Source organism: Sinohyriopsis cumingii, chromosome 3, assembly GCF_028554795.1.
Source record: "Sinohyriopsis cumingii isolate HCF-2022 chromosome 3, ASM2855479v2, whole genome shotgun sequence".
Classification (NCBI taxonomy): Eukaryota; Metazoa; Mollusca; class Bivalvia; order Unionida; family Unionidae; genus Sinohyriopsis; species Sinohyriopsis cumingii.
The window spans coordinates 27,757,520-27,764,694 of NC_142963.1; the positions used below are offsets into that span (position 1 = coordinate 27,757,520).

The window sequence follows — 7,175 nt, forward strand, 5'->3', positions numbered from 1 at the left end:
CATATTAGGATGGTGCTGCAGGGTATTGTAACAGCGTCTCCATCTTTCGATGTATACATCAATGTTTTGCAAAATGGACATCATTAGTAGAGGGTTTAGTGATGGCGAAGATCCAAAATTATTTTGGAGTGTTTTAATTGGCAAGCTAGTCATTTTGTAATAGAAAAGTTTGGTATGCTAGCAAGATTGATATTTGTCTTCTTTTAAATAAAGAGGCATTTTTATATCAAAAGGTGGAATGAATTGGATTTCCGATCATACAAGGTTTGGTAGCTGGGCCCAAGGACAACTTCATATGTAGGATAGATGGATTGGAGAATCAATTTCATAGTATGCTGAAAGTCCAAATTCGATCTTATGAGATAAGGTGATGGATTTTTTGCGTTGGCATAGAGGTTTTATGGAAGAGAGATTTTAAAGGCTCCAAGACAGGGTGTAAATCTCAGAATGTGCTTGGTACCAAGCATCTACGGCTTAGATTTACGAGCATGTATGAAGTCAGTCGAGCCATAGTCCAGTTTGGATCAAGTATAGATCTTACTAAAGTTTATCTACCTGAAATAAGTCCTTTTTGCCTGATCCCCAGTCTGCATTTGTCATGATTCGCATAAATGAAGGACGTAACTAATATGTGGACGCACCTTAGCTTACAGTAAAACAAAATAACTCCTAAAACTTTGTTCTCCTCGATTACAAGGATAAAAGAACCATGATTATGGAGTTTTGGATCATCATTAATTGTATGTGATATAGAGAAGAGCCTACAACCTCTTATATATTTGGAAAATTTTCTTTTTAACTATAGATTTAACGCTGTTGAGGCAGATTTGTAGATGACATTCAATCGTATGCATACTTATCATGCACATCAGATCAAAAAGCTTTTACTATCATGTTAATTTAAATTTTCAAAAGGATTAGTGACAATCTACTGCCTTGAGGTACACCGTATCCTGACGATAGCTTTCAGAAGGTATGGAACGCAGAATTTTCTATCTTTTTAAAAACACTTGTTATAAAAGTAAGCAGGGTTCCCATTAGAACTAGAGTGAAAGATCATTCATTATACCGTCCTTGAGGCCAAAATTAAAATTAAGTTTGTTTCCCCTTACCCGACCGACCCTCTTAAAATCCGCCGACTGAAAAAAATTTTTTGAAAAATTTGCGATAGTATTTTTTTTTTTTTTTTCGTTTTGTTCAAAAGTTCGTTTTTTCGTTTCGTTTCGTTGTGCGATCCGTATTTTCATGCAGTCAACAAAATCGATGTCACTAGCGCGCGAAAAACGTTTGTTGCAAGGTGTTTAAATTAGATAGGAAAAGCATCATGACCGGCATGGCCGGCAAAAGAAAATACGAAGAAGATTTCATTATATGTGTAAGCGTAATCGCGAAATGCGGGAAATCAAACAAAAAAATTTGTAACAACAGAATACTAGAATACTCAACGGAGTGTACATGGGATGATGTATATCACGACATTACCAATGATACAGACTTTCGCCCTCATAAAGCAGATGTACTGAACGTCAGTTTATCAGACAAACTGGATGGAACGATGACTTTTCATCCAGACCTTCACGAAGGTCTGCATGTGGTGAAAGAGTTTAATCAGCGACTGAAATATGTTACATTTACGGTGACCCGTGATGAAAGTGTTGGGTTGGATGATGTTTCCTCAACTACTACTAGTACAGAAAATCAACAAGCACCACCTGCACGGACTGCCTTTTCTGTTTTAATGTCTACTTCCGTGGCAACAAAGCTACCACAACTTAAGGACACAAATGCTGAGCGTTTCACTGGTATAAACAATTTTTTTTATATGAAATAATGTTATTTTCAAACATCTGTCTGACAGTTATTAGAAATGAATTCATGCACCCTCTGACAACTGCAATCTTTCTAGAATTTTTACTGCCTTCCTAATAATATATTTAAAGTCTGTTTGTCAAGTACAAATGTTTAAGCTTTGACCGACAATAAACACAGAGCATACACAATATAGCAAAAGCTATACATATATAACATACAAAACAAAAGCAGACAATAAAAACATTAAAGACATACATAAACATGATTAAAACATTATTTTGATACCTGCAGTGCATAATGAATATGGCAGTGTTAAAGTCTATTAATTATGAAATCCGTTTGTTGATATTAGATTCAAGGTTTTGAATTTTATCTGCCATGGGGCACGATTGCAAGACAGCCAACAGTAACTGGTGTCACATTGAAGACTGCTGTCTGTTTTTTGTGTGCCATGTACACTTATTCCACATCTCATATCTCATTTAATATTATCTATCAGTAAAGCTGGCCATTCCATCTCAGTGAAAGGTTTTTTTTATTCCATTTTTTCAGCTAAAGATGAGTTGTTTAACGGCATAGTCAAAGATATGATAGAATGTGGAGACAAATTTCCTGGAAGCATGTCCCACCAGAGTATATCTGAACAAGTCCTGGTGCTAGTAAATGCTTTGTGGTACATAAGTGGCAACATGTCCACAATAGAAGAGAGAGCGGCCCACCTGACAAGAATCAAGCACATCCCGGAGAGGTGTTTATCTTTGATAATATTAAATTGAAGTAAAAGATTAATCTTTATTCAATGTATATTTATTACAAACATTCCTGCAACACATAATTCTAGAGAAATTTAATATAGTAAGTGTCTTAATGTCCATAGTTTTTTTTTTTTTTTTTGATTTTCAATGATAAAACTGAGCAAGCAATACTATCTCACGTTAAAGGAAAATATGACATAGACTTTTTAATATTTGGTAAGCTGATTAAAATAAAGGTTCAATGTCATAAGATTTAAAAAATTGGTTGAACACTTGACTTTTTTATTTCTTTTGTGTTGCTACCCAACCCTAATATTGCGATGGAAGAGGGTGGTTTCATAGCACCATAAAATCTGGTTCAACCTTCCACGGTTTCATTTAAGCCTGTACAAAGTCAGGACCATTGCGGTTGTCAATTTCTCCATTATGTACATGTAGTAACCTCCATTTTGCTTACTTTACTTTTCCGTGACATTTGTCAGAGATTGATTATCCTTGTTCAGTAATTTTGTTGTAACTTACCCTTTTTACAGGTTTTTAAAGTTTGATGGTGCTAATGATTATAAAAGAAAGAAGCAAAAACGTCCACAGCTTACTGCAAAAGATCTGAAGTTACAAGTCCAGTGTTTATTCAGGCTAATCTCAAGACCTTTTACACAGCATTGGACCATAAGAGGTGACATTGAAACCTTAACTGGATGTTTACAGTCTTATGCAGATTATTTAGAAAAAGCAAATGAAAAACAGATATCACGACAATTACAAATGAATCCAGTTCGTCAGATTGATTCCAATCTCTCCATTGCACATCGTCCTAGACAAGATGAAATCCTACCATGTTACAGTCGATTGGATGGTCAGGTATCTCAGATGGCAATGTTTCAACCTCTCTTCTTTGATGAAGATTTGCATTTAAATGAACCATTTAAAGGGCCAGAACAACGATTTAGATATTTTGAGAAACTTTGACCATACCAGTACATATGTTAAGGTACGACCCTGGTGGAGGGATTGGGGCGATTTCTTTTATCTGGAGAATTCCTGAAGATGGGATGTCTTCTTCGGAAATGTTTATGAGAGACAACCAAGTTTTGCACAGCTTACGCAGTAAACTGCCTGAATATCACACAAGACAAATGAGACAGGAGTTCTTCAATGCTTACGGAAATATTGCTGGAACCATTATACCTCCACACATTTTGCGGTCTATCTACACAACCTTTACAAATGATGCTTCAGCAGATCAAAATAAGGAAATAGATAACCGAGTACGTCTTTCTGTTTTGGGGATTGATCCTGATCTTGTGGTAGATTTACGTCACTTAAATAAGGGTAGACCTAATGACACTTTCGATGTATTTTTTCAGACCCTTGAAAAGGAGATTCAGGACATGGTTGCTGCAGATGAGAGGAGACACAATACAGAGCATATTTCACGTTTTTTGTCTGTTAGGGATATGATAGAGCAGGTGAAAAGTAAAGTACCAGAAGGAACCAATATTCCCAGTGAGTCATCAGTCCTACTAGCATTTGTTCCAAAAAATGCACATCAAAATGTAGCCAAGTTATACAAAGGTAGAGTACCTATTAGATTGAAAGTACAGACCAGGCAACTTCGTGCACAACACCAAGATGATCACTACTGTTCAGCTCTTTTTAAATATTGTAGAGCATATGCAACACAATTTAGAGACATTAGTAATTTTGTGTGTATGGACGACAAGTCTAAGCTGGACTTTGGAGAACCTGATCTCTTCACCTCAACAGGGGTAAGAGGGAAGAAATCCATAGTTCCGATGAATTCAGTACTTTCCTGTCTTGATCATGATGTGCAGAGCAAAGGCTCACTTACTCCTTCTGTCGTACTTGATGTAGATATTCCAGGTGATGCAACAGAAACATTCTACAGGGGACAAGTCTCGGTTACATTCAAAGATAGTATCTTCCAGGCAAGCACCCCCTTCCGTCACATAGTAGAGCTTGAAACTATTCTGAAAGCTAAAAATGAGAACAAACCAGCTTTATTTATGTACACAGATGGTGGTCCTGACCATCGGGTCACATATGGAGCAGTAAAGTTGTCATTGATTGTTTTATTCAGAAGACTCCGGTTAGAATTCTTAGTTGCCTGCAGAACTGCACCAGGTCACTCTTGGACTAATCCGGCTGAGCGGATTATGTCACTTCTCAACATTGCCTTCCAAAACACTGCACTTGCACGAGAGCTTGCCTCATCTGATGTAGAAACAATTCTGAAAACATGCGGAAGTATGAATGAAATCAGAACAAAAGCTGGAAAAAACAATCAAATTAAAACAGAATGGCTACAGTCAGTTCAACCTATGATCAAAACCCTGTCCTCAAGAACAGAGAGAGTCCAACGTAAGGAAAAGTCTTTCAAAGTATTTAAAGCAGCAGAGGATGCTGATGTTGAAATGGCTGAAGCTGAAGTGACCCTTATAGACCCTGCCATCAAAGTTGGAAAGTATCAGCAGCAGCAACTTAGCCATGCAACACAGCTGAAAAAATTTATTGGTAAGTACAGAGATCTACAGAACATTTTTATTGCTTGCGACACTCAGAAAGTGCCAGGGTTGAAGTTGCAATATCTTGTCAGTCTGTCCGTAATTTCAAGGGTGAGTGTCAGAGCATTTTATAATTCCAAACTGAAAGTGGACATGCAGCTCTCCCGATTTGTTAGACTTCTACATTATAAAAACTCAACATTGACAGATAAATCATGATTTATTTACAGATATACACAAATTTTAAAAATAGAATAACATTGCATACAAATTGTCTTTGTAAGTCGACAGAAATTATTTTGAAATATTAATTTAATGGCCCAGGGCACTACTCTTAAACATTATGCCAGGAACCCGTTCATTGTGCATTTTCTCATTTTTTCTTCATATGAAACATAACTCAAACATAATTTAGTCCTTAGTTTAAACTTATTGGCTCATTTTCAAAAGTGATGTGTTAAATGTCCCTGCATGTCAGCCCTTTCTATTAAATAAAAGATTTTCATGTCTCTTGGTATTTTATTACAGCTGATCACTGCCGTGAACGCCATTACTCCTTTCAGATCAGAAGATGTCATGATGAGGGTTGCTGTCCTACTCCAGAGAGGGAATGGGCGTGGTTACCAGACCCCATATTAGACATAACTGGACAGCATTACAAGCCATTTGATGAACTGCTTGGTAAAGAAACTACAGATAAGGACAGGCCGTCTAGTTTAAAGCAAACTGTAGCTGCTGTGGCACAAGAACAACAGGTAAGGATGTTCATAAATCTTATTAAAATATAGAAGTTTTATAAAGTATTGATTTAACAGTTATAAATTGTGCAATAATAACAACACATGTATATAAAAAAGTTATTTAAGAAACTGCAACTTTAATAGAACCCCTTGTAACATAATAAGTTACAAAATAGAGGGCATGTCACTACACAACACTTAAAACACAAGTGATGATATTTATGTTTCTTTTTACAGGGTTGTAAAAACAGTATTCTTGTGGGACAGAATGTTAGACAAACTGTTAACTGCTGTGAGTGTCTAAAACCACGATGCATATACGCTAAGACGAAACTAACAGCAAGAGACCAGAGAGCTTTGACACATACTTTGGAGAAATACGACTATACTTGTGGTTCTGTTATCACACCTGATGGTAAGTTCTAATGATTTAATATTTTATACTTTTATCCAAGTCCTTATTACTTTATTCAAAAATATACCTATACACTCTTCACATACTGAATGCGGTTTGACTCTTACCTTGATTTAGAATCATGTCTGACACTGTCAGAGAGCCCAGATAGTTTTTAATGCTCTTTCATGTCAGATATTGCTTTTTTTAACTGTGATTTTCTCTTAGTACTAGCCATTGCACTAAAATTTTAATGTGAATATTACTTTACAAGTATTCCTGTTTCCTGGTCCATGCTCCCAATTTTTAGTGAAGTCCAAGTTGCTCATTTATCTTTTTTTACTAGTTTCTCTGTGTTTATAAAGATAATTATTTACAGATTTAGTTTCAGGTTCTATATGCTATTTGTTGTGTATCATGTCTAGTCACCTTCGGACATTAAAGTTCAATTTTGGATAATTGGTGTTCTATTTAATATATTTTAGGAGACATCCTACAGGGAAAATTGTTTGTAAGACTACAATTGTCTTGTGCTGTACACATTGAATTCCCATACTATGCCAGCAACATTGGCAGACCAGATATTTGTGCTCATTGTGGAGCCATAGGAGCAGAAAAATCCCAGGAAATGACTGGAAGATTCCGTACTGTTCTACCAGTGTGCCAGCAATGTTTAGCATCTGGAAAGGACATTCCAAAACGAAACCCAGTTAAAAACTAACCAGCAGCTCTTAGTGACATTTAAAATGATGTTTTGCATTGTTTGTTTCTTTTTTGTTAGTTAGATTTCTACATGTATTTAGTGTTCTGACATTACTTTATTGACATGTTTCTGCATATTTGAGACACTATTCAATGTCTAACTTTATATTTGTGCATTTTGACAGGTCTTGCAAATATGTTAAGTCTCATTATATATTGAACCCAATGATACTAGTCAGAAAGAATA

The 7,175-nt window shown here is 35.9% G+C and overlaps 1 pseudogene; it reads left to right on the forward strand.

Moving 5' to 3' along the window:
* The first annotated feature begins 1,078 nt into the window (after positions 1 to 1,078).
* LOC149802595 (uncharacterized) lies at positions 1,079 to 6,485 on the forward strand (annotated as a pseudogene).
* Positions 6,486 to 7,175: the final 690 nt, after the last annotated feature.